Source organism: Puma concolor, chromosome B1 (assembly GCF_028749965.1).
Source record: "Puma concolor isolate L17-30 chromosome B1, mPumCon1.1.hap2, whole genome shotgun sequence".
NCBI classification, from domain to species: domain Eukaryota; kingdom Metazoa; phylum Chordata; class Mammalia; order Carnivora; family Felidae; genus Puma; species Puma concolor.
Genome location: NC_141670.1, coordinates 154,273,516 through 154,289,424, shown reverse-complemented (window position 1 = coordinate 154,289,424; position 15,909 = coordinate 154,273,516).

The window sequence follows — 15,909 nt, the reverse complement described above, 5'->3', positions numbered from 1 at the left end:
TCTTTCCAGTCTTTGGCTATTGAAAAATATGAGCATTCTTGTAAATATCTTTTGATGTACATTTGTACTCATTTCTGTTGGGAATATGATTGGAAGTAAAATTGCTTGAACATAGGGTCTAATGTGGTCAGGTTTAGTAGAGTGAGTTTTACTAAGAGTTTGTGGCCATTTTAACTGCCACCAGTTGTATTTCAGAATTCTAATCATTCAATACCTTGGTCAATAAATAGTATTACCAGCCTTTTATAAAAATTTTATCCTTTACTTTGAATGTACAATATTACTCATTGTTATTATATATGTATTTTTGTGATGCCTAGTGAGTTTGAGAATATGGTTATATTGAGGTATAATTGACATACAACATTGTATAAGTTTAAAGTGTGTAGCATGTTGATTTGATATTATATACTGCCATATGATTACCTAGAGAGCTAGCTAACACCTCCACCAAGTTACATAAATTCCATTTCTTTTTTATGGTAAGAACATTTAAGATCTAATTTCTTAGCAACTTTGAAATATATAACACAGTATCATTAACTATAATCACAATGTCGTGTATTAGATCTCCAGAACCTATTTATCTTCTAACTGTAAGTTTGTATGCTTTTAATAGATTATTTTTATACATTTAGATATTCTATTTTATAAAATACCTATTCAATCCTTTATCCATTAAAAAAAAATAGGTTGTCTATACGTTTGTTGTTGATTTGTAGGAGTTTTATGTGCATTCTCAATATAAGTCCTATTGTTTTTTGGATTTATGTATTGCATATGTATTTTCCTTTCCTAACACATGTGTTCTTCCTCTTAATGATTCTCTTTTGGTGAACAGAAGTTCTTAATTTTAATGATACCCATTGATCATACTTTTGTTTATGGTTAGTGTTTTTTGGGTGCTCAGTTTGCAAAAGTTCATTAGAGCCATGTAATGCAGATACAAAGTAGGCGTCACTGAGAAAGAGAGAGAGAGAGAGAGGAAATAGTATAATCTTCTTACCTTTTATTACCTATAGCTCAAGCAGTGTATAAACACTGTATTCATCTTGACCGATATTCTAGAAAATAAGAACACTGTTCCCATAATGTTCTATATATCTTATAGACAGAAACATCAACATCATTAAATATCAAGGAAGCTCCCAGGTCTGGAAAGTGTCCCTATTATAAAACAAGCACTTCTAGAGTATAAGCTTTTGGTATCAAGTAGAGTTCTATTTTCTGCTGAATAAACTCAGACTATTGAACCACTGTTCTACAAATCTTCTGAAAGGGGAGACAAACCACTAACATTTGTTTTTCTTCCATCCTCCTGCAGCTCTTGGAGGCATGCTAAATACAATAGTCCCAAATGGCTGTACAGTATGACGTGGGATTTAAGTAATTTCCATTGTGTTGTCTGAGTGAGTGCATCAGTATCAGATGGAAGGCATACATCCAATATTGTATGGAATTGTTATTGTGAACCACTCCCTGGAATGTTTTTTAAAGGCTGCCCATATGGGGCACCTAGGAAGCTCAGTCGGTTAAGCATCCAACTTCGTCTCAGGTCATGACCTCACAGTTCGTGGGTTCAAGCCCTGTGTCAGTCTCTGTGCTGACAGCTCGGAGCCTGGAGCCTGCTTCAGATTCTCTCTCTCTCGCTCTCTCTCTCTCTCTGCTCCTCCCCCATTCATGCTCTGTCTCTCTCTGTCTCTCAAAAATGAATAAAAGTTTAAAAATATTTTAAAAAGTCTGCCCATATAGGTCACAGGAAAACAGAGTTGTTTATCTCCTGCCTCAGTCTCCAATATGTTCATAATCAACTATTAGAAGTCCTAGTTTCTCCACAGTAATAAGCCAGATTGCCTAAACTCTGAAATAATGAGTTCCATAGGAATACAGAAGTTTGTACTTTGTCATTCATAAGTAATCCCTGTGCTTCTAGAACCACAGAGGCTAAGCTAGTGTCTATGTTAATGATAAATGCATCCCAATTATTCTTGGTCTTACCATAGGAACTCCCCATCCATCAGCTGAAGTGAAAACAGGATTGAGAAAAGGAGGAGAGTGTGATTTTTCTTTAAAAAGACAAGAGGATATACCTATTTCTTCAAATTCCCCCACCTTCTCCACTGTAGACTATCAGATGCCTAGAAGCTCATATAAGGTAGAGGTGGATAATGGCCACATCCAACTTTTTAAATATTTGAAGACAGCAGAACAGAAAATCTATAGATGTTGGAGATACCGACATAACTGGTAAATGTTGCAAGCTTTTCAGGTAACCGCAGTTTCTACACAAGTCAAACAATTGTCATTGGGACCTCAGTCCTTTATAATAATTCCCACTATACATCCAGAAGACTCTAGCAGAGATGATAGTTCATACGCTTAATGATATTTGTTAATTCAGATCCTTTTGTTTAGATCAGAGTCCGAAAAATTACAACCTGAGGACCAACTTCCTTTGGTTTTGTAGGTCCAGCAAGCTAAAAATACTATACAATTGTTGATGATTACATTAAAATGGTTGTATAAGTACCTACATAATGTCCTTTATTTAAGTCATGGCCCATAAATCCTAAGACATTTACTCTCTGGCCCTTTAAGAAAAAGCCAAGGTCCTTTTTCAGATTTAGTCAATTCGTATGGCCATGTACAAATGTGACATAAGGACCAAGTTTTTTTTTTCTTTTTTTTTCCCATAGAGAGATGTCCCATCTGATTATACCTTTATGAGTGCAGCCATTAGATTTGGTCCCTGAGTCTGTATAAAGGAACATTTTAGTCAGTTACAGAATAGTTTGTTCTATGTCCAGGAGAACCACATGAAAAATAGCCATTTGCACATTCTCCAATGCTATGGGCACTCACCAACTCATTGGATTTGATAATGGATGTAGCATTACTATTAATTTGCTCATCCCAAAGGTAAGCTATTCTATCATAAAAGCAAACTCTCCTTTCAGGTGCCACGTCTCATGGAAGAGGCCATCAGTGAGCAAAGTCATCTCTGTGCCTCATGGATAAATATCCATCAACATATGAAGGTAGTAAAAATCTCTGGATCCAGGTGTGTTCTGTAATTGTAAGTGGCAAGAATTAAGTGGGCCTTGTCATACCTTAATGAAGTGATTGAAATAGGACATCTTTTAAGGTCGGTATGCCAGGTTGGAGATTCATGCCTATTACTTCACAGTGTGATAGTCTGTCTCCAATAGGCACTAGAATATCCTAGAAATTGCCCCTTGAGTTCAAAAAGCTTAAAGAACAAAAAGCACAGGTAGAATCTGAGAACTAGTAAAGTCTCATTGCTAATGCTTTCCACTCAGCTGCAAATTTGTCAGCCTCTTATAACTTCATGGAGTCTGAAGGAGAGAGAAGACTGTAGGGTAGGGCTTACTCATTATTGATGAGTGCACTATTTTCAAGGTTTTTTACCGAAGAAGCCCCAGCTCAAATGTGTCTGCTTTTCTAGTGTCCTGCAGGGGAGGATATAATAAAATTCACAGGAGTAGAATGTACTGTTTCTAATATCCAAAAAGTCCAAATAAGCATTTGGTCTCCTTTTTTTGTGGTTGATATCTACAAGGTTAGCTTATGTATTATATTCTTATATTATATTATTATATTATTCTATATTATTATTATATAACTTTCCTTAGCATCAAATGCAATGCAACCAGTTGCCTGGTGATCATTATTAAAATGGCATCATTGTAACAGAATGCCTGCCTATTCATCAAGAATTTACATTGCACAAGATTCATCAAACCAACTGATAACTATGAAAAGATAATCTATGAAAACATTGGGACAATGAAAACTTGCCAATAAAGGCAGGTATACTTTTTCATTCTTCCTGAAGTGTCAGCCGTATCCAAGAGAATGTGAACCATATCCAAGGTGGTATGTATACCAGGTGTCTGAAATGGAAGTAATCTGTTCAGTCACTGTTGTGATGTCAGGTACAATGGGAACAACTATAGCGTCTTTCAGTTTAAACCCTGATAGTCCACAGGAGGGCTCCACGTAAAGAATCTATCAGTAGTAGAGTAGGTTTGGCCCCTGAGTCAGTACTGCAGATATCAGTCACTTGTTTTTACCCAGTGTTCTCTGCTTTTCCACGTACACCACAATGTTTTCCACATAAAGACCTTTTCACTGTATCACCATGCTCATGTCATTCTCATTCACTGAATCAACCTTTTGTTCAAAGTGCACATATTTCTTCCTTGTTGTTGGTACCCAGCACAAGACTGGGAACAATCTCCTGATGGCTGAATACCAGTTGTGAGCTGGCCTCTTCCTAATTTCATCACTAAAGAAAGCCTTTTGCAATGAGCAGCAGAGCCTTGACGTTAAGCATGCCTTCCCCCTCTTTCATTTTTTGCTTGAAGCACTCAACCTTCTCTCTTTGACAAGACAGTTCTGACCAAGAGCATCACCTGTGGCATGAAATCACATATGTAAATGACTGCCATCAGACACTGAGATTTCACTTGAAGCACATAGCAGCATACTTCCTTCATGGTGGCAATTAGCAGTCTTGAAAGGGTCCATAGCACTCAGGCAGTGATGCTGGAACCTTCTTAGCTTGGGAAGTGACTGTCAGAAAGGGTGGAAATCTGAAACCCATGTGTGAATATCAAACTCTTCTGCCACTGAACTCGGATCTGCTGAACTACGTATCTGGCAAGCCACCAAAGTGACCACTGGATAGGCTACTATTACCTTCCTAATCTGTCTTTCTTCAGTGATGTTTAAAAATCTAGTCATGAAAGTATTCTTCTCTCTTAACTCCAAGAAGTGTTTCTAATTTTTTTTTTACATTTCTCACATTTAAATCCTACAGTCCATCTCAAATTGCTTTTGTGTATACAGAATCAAGAAGTCAATATGAGTCTGTGTGGATATGCACATTTAATATATTATATACACACACGTGCACACACACACACACACATATATGCACACATATGTACATATTTGCCCATATTAATGAACTCAGGACAATTTATTGGAAGGGCTGTCTTTCCCGAGGAAACTGCTGCTACTGTGGCATATTTGTGAAGTAATTATTATGTAAGCTTGTTGTTTGACTCTCTCTGCTTTGGTTTATTTTACTATTCTGCCAACATCAGTCTATCTTATTCACTGTTGCTTTACGATAACTCTTGATATTGTTGGAAAACAATTCTCAGGTAGATTATCATTGTTCTAGTTTAACTTTTCAAAGGTGTTTGTGAACAGTCAAGTGAATAAGTTTAAAAGGTAAGAGAGGATTTCTTTTTCCAGACCAAAGGGAACCTTTGCTTATAACCTAAGAAAGTAGAGGTAGTGTTAATTTCTGGAACAAAGAGCCAGAATACTCACTGTCTGCTATAAATTTTGGGTTCTGTAAGTTTAGGATTCATCTCCTGTAATGCGTGTACTTCTGCATGTGCTAGTGTCATCTGTCCCTTTATGCATCACTTTGTGGGAATTAGGGCTCGGGCAGCTGGCACAAATATGTCGGTGTTTTGGATACTTCTATTGCTATGAATAACAAAGTCCTGACCCAAGGATTGAAGCTTGCCTGATTTTGTTATGAGAGTGATAGTGGCCTAAAATGTTAGTTTCCTTCCTTCATTAGGCTGCATCATAACACAAGACCAAAGGTCAAATTTAAGGTTATAAAGCCATACTGATTTTCAAAGAAGTACATAGAAGCAAACCATAAAAAACCAACAAAATGAATAAGAAAGTGAGATATTACTTTGTTTGAAAATTGAATATAGTCCCATGTTTTGAGTATGTGATTGTGTGCTATGTCCAAAACATATCATATAACAAATGTCATATGTTCTAGTCATTGATTCTTTTTATTTTTACGTCGACATGGTGATTATTACAATAACATTAAAGAATAATATCTAAGGATTTCATTTTCAGAAATCAAGAAGTAACTCTGGTAGAGTTTTATAGAATTATAAAAGATTAGATGGATGAGATTTAGACCTCTTAAATCTATCCATTGTTAACATGATGCAGTTCTTTTTGATTAATTTCACTTTATCTTCTTTTTCCATAGCTGGAAAATGTCCTTATCCATCTTGTCTAGATAAAAAATACCCACAGTTTCTAAAAGCTAAAGAATGCCAGGATTTAGCATTAAAATTTAAAATACAAAGTGTCTCAAAGCAATTAATTAAAGTTGGCTCCATGTCAGATAAAAGTGCCATGTAATAAAGTCCTTAGAAACTGATGCAAGAATCTAAGAGTTAAAGCAGTTAGTTCTAAGCCTCCCTTCCTACTGATTTAATACGTAGGCAGACAGGGGTTAGTATTCACCCTCCCACACCCTGCCCCCACATTGCTAAACCAAAGTGTTCTTGCATTTTCATTTCATACCAGATCTTGACATCCTTTTGAATTTATTTTACATACTTGGGGAACATGAATACAACTTTATGCTTTCATCCTTTTATAAGACATTCATTATGTGCATTAACTGACAGCTGTGAAATTATCTGCCACTTGTCTCAAATAAAAGCAAGAAAATTCAAAATAGATGTGCATTCTGTACTTAGGCAAATTTCACAGAATCTTCTTTAATTCAAATTTCTCTAGACACTTCTTTTAATATAGGCTTTAAGTACAGTGAATGTGTTCAGTCATTACTACATATTGAGTGTCTGATGGTTTTTGAAAGCTCGGGAGGCAGTCTACATTTTTCTCACTTGTTTCTAGTGTAACTAGATTTGGCAGCTCTATATGAGTTTTTGCATCTTAAAAAAATCTCCATCTCTGTTGCATTTTATTGTTTTTTAATATTCATTTTTCCATTTAAGTCAAAGTTGTCCAAAAAGAAATCAGTAGTGAGTACATCATTTGCAGCCATTGATGCTGGTACCACTTCCTAAAGATCCTTTTTGGAGATAAATATAAAAAATCATAGCTGGTGGGAAAATTATGTTTCTCTTAGGGAAGACGGTCTGAAAAAATACAAACAGTCATTTTTAGACATACGTCTTTGTTCTGCTTTTCAGAAAGATAAAGAATATCTGATTAGATCAGAAGGCAAAAACACAGAATTTAAGTAAAACAGAAGCGTTTACAATGAGTAAAAGTGAAAAGCCCTATCCTGGACATTCAACCGTGAAGACTCCCACCCTCTTTTTCACTATTATTTAGGTTCTTATAGCAGTAAATTGCAGGAAACAAAGTAACAGCTGCTCCACAGAGTAAGAGAACATTCAATCCTTAGTTTTAATTGCATGGGCAAAAACTTCCTTTGTAACATGCTCACATACTTTATCAAATTAATGTGTGCTTTCATGTTTGAGATATTGATATTAGACAGATGGATAAAATACATACATAACAGTGTATCTATCAATAATTAAATCAGCATAAAAATTTAATGGGGCATTATTGTTTTTTTTTTTATTTCACTTCTTTTATCTTGATGGATAGGCTTATATTTACCTAAATAAAAATGTAGGTGAAAAACCTATAATACTCTTTAACATCTTGTGCTTCCAAGATATTCTTCAAAGGTATGGATCTATCCAGGGTAATGTATCTGCTAAGAAAGTAACCTAATTCACTCCAGTATAGGGCTCCACTTTAGGATTTACCTCAGTTTGTGTGTGTGTGTGTGTGTGTGTGTGTGTGTGTGTGTGGTGTTGACTAAGTATTAGTAGTAACGCTATTCGTGTTAATTTGTTACTACTACTACTAGTCTCATTTATATGACAAGACAGGAACAGATAATCCCAGAGATAAACATAAAAGCACAACTATAGTAAATACAATGCAGAGGTATATTTTAGTGAAAGAATATAACAATGGGATATAACACTCTTGTAGATATCATGGATTGTTTTTAAATGGAAGAATCAATTTAAATGACACCTCAAAGATGATTAGGTGTTAATTAGATTAAGTCTTGGCAAATCCAATAAAAACTCTGTCAGTATTTTCGTGAGGTTTGATATTCTGTTTATGCAATTTATTTGGAAAAACAAAGTGTAAGAAGAGCCATATTAATTTTGAAAATCAAGAGAGTAAACTGGAGGAATCTGCCCTACCAAATGCCAAGGTCTAACAATTAAAAATATGATATTAGCCAATGAAGAGATCGTTAGAACAATGGAACTGAATAGAGAAACCAGAAAAGAGCTCATGTTTATAAGGGAATGAAATACGATACAGGGGCATCGCAGAGACGTCTGAAAAGATGGACCATAAAATGCTTCTTGCACAATTGATCATCCTTATGGGAAAAAAAGGAATTCACACCTGTCATCTTAAACCTTAAGTGTAAGTACCAATTTTAAATTTAGGAATAAATATAATAGACAATCTTTATACAATTGGAGAGTTCTTAAATGAGGCTTAAAAATACAAATTTAAACAAAACATTGATAAATTTGTTTACATTATAATTTGCAACTATTTATATCCATAAAAAAGCTATCAGAAAAATAAAAGATAATCTCAGGCTTGGAGTATTTGTATCTATATTTTTTAATCAAAAATTAAAGAAGAAGTCAACCCAATAGCAAAACAAGCAAAATATTTGATTGGACACTTCATAGAAGAGACTAATAAACATCTAAAAGGGGCTTAAATTTTCTACTATCACAATGTGACTACAAACATAGTAAGATTGAGTTTCACACCAAGTGATAACAAAGATGCAGAAAAATGATATGTCATATTCTGCTAAGGAAATATAAACTTGTATAACTTCAGACAGCTTTATGATAATTCCTAGAGTAATTGAAGGTGTATAAACAATGTACATTACCACCTGTAAATATATATACAAGAGAGTTATGATAAATTGCTCATATTGGCATTTGTTTTATCACTCCAAGAAAAGGAAGCATGGTAGAAGGAAGAAAGGATGATAGATGGAAAGAAGGAAGGAAGGAAAGAAGGAGGAAAGGAAGAAGGAAGAAAGGAAAGAAGGAGGAAAGGAAAGAAGGAAGGAAGGAAAGAAGGAGGAAAGGAAAGAAGGAAGGAAGGAAAGAAGGAGGAACGGAAGGAAGGAAGGAAGGAAGGGAGGAAGGAAGGAGGAAAGTTAAAAACCCTAAGTGTGATCTTTACAGGTATGGTAAGGCAACCATGTTGCATTCATACATGAAATATCAAACAGCATTGAAAATGGATAAACTAGCTCTATCTCTCTAAATATGGATGAGCTTTACAAGTAATACTGAGTGTAAAAAAGTAAATTGCACAAGACTATCTACTCTGATATTTAATGGTATATGGTATGCTCCGATTTACATAAAATTTTAAAACATGTAAAGCAATTAAAGCAATAATTTATTGCTTATATTGTGGCACAAAATATTTGTTAAATCTGTGAAATTGATAAGCCTTCAAATCAGAAAACTGGGACTGAGAGTGGGCAGGGAGTAGACAAGATTGGAGTGCCAGGGATTCAACTCTATTGGCAATGTTTTATTTCTTAGGCTGAGTGCTGTAAACGATTGTTGGTTATATTTTCCAACGTGAGTGTGTGTGTGTAAGTATGTGTGTCTGACGGGACTTAAACTTGGAGGAAAGGACGTTCCAGACAGAGGAATTTGTGTATACATAGGCCATGAGAAAGGAAGACGCAAAGGACCACAAGGCCAATGTGTCCAGGTGGAGGCCGCCAGGGGCAGAGTGTTTGAGATGAGATAGAGCTAGATAGGAAGATCACACAGCCTTGCTAGCTTCGCTTAAGGGAGCTTTGTTTTCAAAGCTATGGGGAAATATAGAAGTGATGTGATCATGTTTTTCTTGTAAGACTATAAATTCCCAATTTTTTGGTCTAAGAGTGGTTTCCATCTTCCTGATTTTATGGCTATTATCTTAATCTAATCTAATGTAATCCACAATCTAATTTAAGAATATTTGTAATTTAGATACAAATATAATCTACATTTGTACTGTCTTATGCAAAAGTAGGAGACATATAGAAATATAGAGTATACTTGCTATTTAACTGGGGAGTTTCCTGTAGATTAGCTTATTTTGGGACTGAAGTTTCCAAAAGGCAATAGATTATTCCAATAAAGCCATTCATGACCTTAGCACAAAACTTTTTCAACAGCTCGTGTACTAAACCTTTTCCTTTATTACTATGGATTAAACAAATGTATTATTGTCCTCCTGGTCCCTTTTAAGAATTAGCATTGATTTTGATTCCAAAATATGAGAAAGAGTAGTTTATGGATCAACTCTTAAAACAAGATTTTTCACAAGTTTTATTTTTATAATTTAAATAAGTACAGCTTCCTTAAATAGACTGAATGCTTCTTATGATCAGGAATTAGGGGTTTTTTTTGTATCTTTTTTCCTCAAATACTACCATTTAGCATATTCTGCATAAATAAGTAGGTGCTAAAGATGTTACACATTGACCAATATTTCTTATGCTTATAGAAATACTTCAATCCTCAAGTCATTTCTACAGTACTTTGGGGGAAATGACACTGCCTCATTTGCTCCATATAAGAGAGTTTTCATTACTCCTGCTTTAGCTTCCTCATCAGGAAAATAAATGCATGATAGACTTCTTAATGACTGCCAAACTCTTCAGTTTTTCAGCAACTGAAAAACTCTGAGGAATACAACAAAACTTAACGCTCATGATGAATTAGTCCATACATCATTAGAATTGTCACACTGCTGTACTGTTTGTGTAATAGATCTTTGGTGCAAAGGCACAATCCTGATATATTACCCAAAAGGTAGGTTCTTCTGAACAGTGGATTCCGCTTAATAAGAACCTTGCCAATTGTTCGAAAACATAAATTTTCAAAGTGACACCTTATAACAGACCTAATAGCACCTTCTACACAGTAAACAAATAAACAAACTACCTGTTACATAAAGGGTATGAAAAAACGCTTTGGAGTGCTACATGCAAATATACCATAATGAACAATTACACAAATTTAGACCTTAAAATTTCATAAATATCTATATCTTGTGAAAGTTAAATTAGTAAGAGAATGGGTCATTTAGAGGTTATAAACTATCTTAATTTAAATGCTTTTCAGTCTTTTCTTCTACAATTATTTCTATGTATGCACAATATTTCAGATTACCTATTTCAGAGTAAGATATAATGTTGTAAAAGTCATGGTGCAATTTTTTGTCAATATATACTATTTATTTTTCTCTTTCTTGAATATCAGACCCATCATAGGCACAGATTTTCCCCAACTTGCAATGGGGTTATGTCACAATAACCATCATAAATTGAAAATATCGTAAGTTGAAAATGCATTTAACACACCTAACCTACCAAACATCATAGCTTAGCCTTGCCTACCTTGAGCATGCTCCACTTAGTTTAGCCTAGGGTTGGGCAAAATCATCTAACACAAATCCTATTTTATAATAAAGTGCTGAATATTTCATGGAATTTATTGCATGCAGCACTGAAAGTGAAACACAGAAAGGCAGTCTGGGTACAGATTGGTTGCTTACCCTCGTGATCACAGGGCCGACTGGGAGCCCATGGCGCTGCCCCTACTCAGCATCACAAGATAATAGTGTACCACTTAGGGCTAGAATGGGAAAAGATCAAAATTCAAAATGTGAAGTATGGCTTCCACTGAATGTGTACCACTTTTGCACTCATCAAGTAAAAAAATCATTAAGTTGAGCCATTTTAAATCCTAGACCATGTATAACTCATTACTTGATCTTATTAGAAAATATACATTGATTCTCCAAGGTTTTCTGGGAATTAAGACCTGGAAGTAAGACTTTATTTTAGGATACAGTCTACACTAATAAAACTGAAATTATCCCCCGTATACATGATTGATTATCATTCTTACCCATTCAAATACATGTATTCAGGAAATACAACCAGTCTTTTTTCTAGGAGGTGTTATGACTCTATTATTAAGTCAATGCTACTGAAAATAAGTTAATATTTTTCCAAGTAAACTCTTAATATTCTTTTCACTCTACAAGGAGCTTTAATTAGGTCCAAACTTTATTTAATTGCTAAGTATGAATTACTCATTCCAATATCAAAGTCATTCCAAAAACAAGAGTATTGGGTTTTTTTGTAGTATTTGATCTGATTGTGTTCTATCTCCATAAGTTTGTCAGATTTATTTCGAATCATTTTGTTAATACAAGATTCAAAATACCAAATACCATTCAATAAATATTGCAATCTTTCATAAAATATCAGAAGGCCCAGGGATGGGAAAATAATATCCCACCTCATTCCCTGTGACTTCCTAACTGCCCAGTGGCAGGATCTTCTCTGAAATATGTCTACTTCTCACTGGTCCTCCTAGGTCTAGGCTGGAAAACTAAGCATGCTTCTCAGTATAGGAAGTGACATATCTTCAACAAATAGCATTTTCAAAGACATAGTTATGAAAAGGAAAGAAGAAAAAGGCCTAACATGTTATCCATTTCTATATTCACATATATCTAATTCATCAATCTATTAGAAATACATCAGATTCTGTAATGTCTTACTTAATTCTAATTTCTTTCATACTTTAAATTTTGACATATATTAAACTACTTGGACGAATTATGATTTCCAATAAAGCAGCAATTTAATATAATGGTTTAAAACAATGGTTAGATACCAATGCTAGACAATCTTTTTTCTCCTTGAGTATTTTTTGCTGCCCATTTTCTTTTAAAAAATCATAAATGATTGTAAAGGAGAGAAATGGAAGGAGGGAGAGAGAGAATCTTAAGCAGGCTCCATGCTCAGCACTAAGCCTGATGCGAGGCTCAATCCCAGGACCCTCAGATCATAACCTGAGCTGAAATCAAGAGTCAATACTCAACTGACAGAGCCACCCACGCACTCCTACTGTTAAATTTTAATAATTGCATAGAGGGAAGATATTTTCTGTTCTCCTGGACCAGTGCTTTCCTTATATTTCTTTTAATAAATGGCATTGTATCCTTCAACTAATGTCTCAACATTTTTATGCATTTACGTAATCACAGTCCACGGAAGTATTGGCTTTTATTTATGTCTATATATGCATGCTTCCCATCATTACAAAATGATGGTCAACTTATTCTAGTAATACTATTGAATAGCACATAAAATTAAAAAAAAACTGGGGGTGCCTGGGTGGCTGAGTCAGTTAGAGTCCGACTTTGGCTCACATCGTGATCTCACGTGAGTTTGAGCCCCGCATCCAACTTGCTGCTGTCAGCAGAGTCTTCTTTGTATCCTCTGTCCCCTTCTCTCTCTCTGCCCCTCTCCCACTCAAGTTCTCCCTCTCAAAATTGAATAAAGATTTAACTCCTCCCCCAAATTTTAAAAACTGTGCTTACTAAAAATAAAGATTAAAAAAATAAAACAAAATGTAAACCTTGAACAGAAAAAATCCTACACAAGTATAAACTTCATTCAAAATTTGATTACAATTGTCTCATCAAGTAAATCTAACAGACATATAAATTACAAGATTCATAGATTCTATTATATTAAGGCTTATAGTTCACCATCAAATGTAGAAATTTGGGTAACACAAAAAAGTTCTTTTTATAGCTTATCATAAATCAGAAATTTACTATTAAATTTCTTACCAACATTTCTACAAAAAATATCTTAATTTTTGTTTTCTTATAGAATTCCTCAGTGAAAACCTAATGAAGAATAATCTGGTAAATGGATGTTTGTTAATATTCTCTGCTACTTTTCACACTAACAAGCACCAAATAGTCCTTTGCTTCCTTCTTTCCATACTGACATTTCTCAAGAAAAACAGTCCAGCTTCCGGTCCAGTCTGTCTAACTCAGAGCCAATCCTCTGAGTAATGAGCTTTGTGCTGTATCTGGGTGTGGCTCCTCTTGGTCCACTGACCTACAAATGTAAAATGTAAGTTATCTACACACACAGACACACACACACACAGACACACACACTCACACACACTACTTTTATTTCTATGGACTATAACCTCAAAAGTGGCTTGTCAAATTAAATTTTAATTATTTTAATTTATGAATTGTAATAAATCACACTTGAACTAGCATATTATATCTTTAACAGCAATATTATAATTTTTACCAATCTAAGTGAAAACTTGCATCAACTCTCTCTGAATTGCATTGTCCAAACTCCTAGAGAGGCATTTCATGTATCTGAAGGTTTTTACATTCACAATCTTGCATTTTGCTTTCTCTACATTTTCCATTTTTATATTATATCCCTTTTATTCTTTTCCTTTAATTGATTTTTTACAAATTTTTGGGACACATCATGTGCTGCAAATATTTTTTGAGACTGTTGTTTTTGTTTCTTTTAAAAAATAGAATCTTTTCTACAAAAAAATTATCGTATAATAAAATAAACTCCTTTTAATTCTACATTCTGGATTTTTGACTCTGAAAAATTTCCCTTATCTTAAAGCTTACATAAATGTTTTATTTCTCACATTCTTTCACTCTTATACTTTTGTTTTAACACGAGTCTTATAATCTATTTAGTGCTTATTTCCAATATTTTTAGACATGTTTTCTAATTACTTTCAAAAGTATCATCAACATTTTCAGCAGCATGTATACAATAAAATATGATGCAATAAAATGAAGTTTATCATAAATTTATTTTAATATTCATACATGCATGTTCTGCTTATAGATTATCACCCTTTTACATTGATTTGCTTCTTCAGGTACTAACCTTATGTAATGTTGTAAATATTATCTGTAGTGTATTTTTCTCCTCAAGTATTAGTTTTAAAGCTCTATTGGAAATCTTGTCATAATTGTTCTTCCAAATAAACTGTATTTTTTTTAGTTCCATGAGAGAAAAAAATCCAGCTGAAATTCACATCTGAATTTCACTACATGACAAATGTACTAACATGCATGTGCTATATCTATGTATTTCCATTCAGTCAGTTCATAAATACTGTCACATAATAACATTAAGTTTACCCTTTTCTGTGTTTTCATGTTGTTATCTTTAAATTTATTTTCTTGTGTATCCTTTATATAGTAAAAAATACGGTCTTATTTTTTGGGGCATATAGACTCCACCCTCTTTCCATAACATAATTTTTAATAATGACATTTTATTAATTTTCATGTAATTTTAATTTTCTGTTTTAACCTCCTCTCAAATATATAGATTAAAAAAAATATATATATACACATATAAAATATATACATATAATATATTCAATATAATATACAGTATATGTATTTACATTTTATATTTACATAATATATTATATAAATAATATATTATATGTATTACTTAATATATATATTTACATAATATTTATTTAAGGACTAAGAGTTGATTGAAAAATGAGATATTTTGTGTAGGGAGATAAAAGTAATACAATAACACTGGTTTTCATTGGTCAAAAAAAGAAAGAAATATAGTTCTTTTTCAAATGTAGCAGCTTAATAAAGACTCTAACCTAAATTGATCTCAATGCCACTTCTGCCCAATGGTGAACTGTGAATGTACCTAATAAAGACCATTATCCTTAGATAATCTCTGATTGTTCTGCTGCTCCTTTCCTGGAAAGATAGTTGAGAAGTAGTAATGGGACACAGAAGAAGAGAAAAAAGAGGAAAAGGATTCTCAATACAAACATCTAGCTCCAAAGTGTTAGATATAAAGGGTCTGGATATTTTAGTCCAAAGTAATAATCAGCCATGATTCAGCTACTTCAGCCATGAGATATATAGGAAAATACAGAAATACAATTAATCAGAGAAATGTCCCCATAACACTTAATTGACAAGTGGTTTTTCCAAGGGAACCATTTAAAATAAATTTGCTCTAAAATGAACCTGTTACTGGGGCACTTGGGTGGCTCCATCGGTTCAGCGCCCGACTTCCGCTCCAGTCATGAGCATGATCTCATGGTTTGTGGGTTGGAGTCCCGCATTGGATTCTGTGCTGACAGC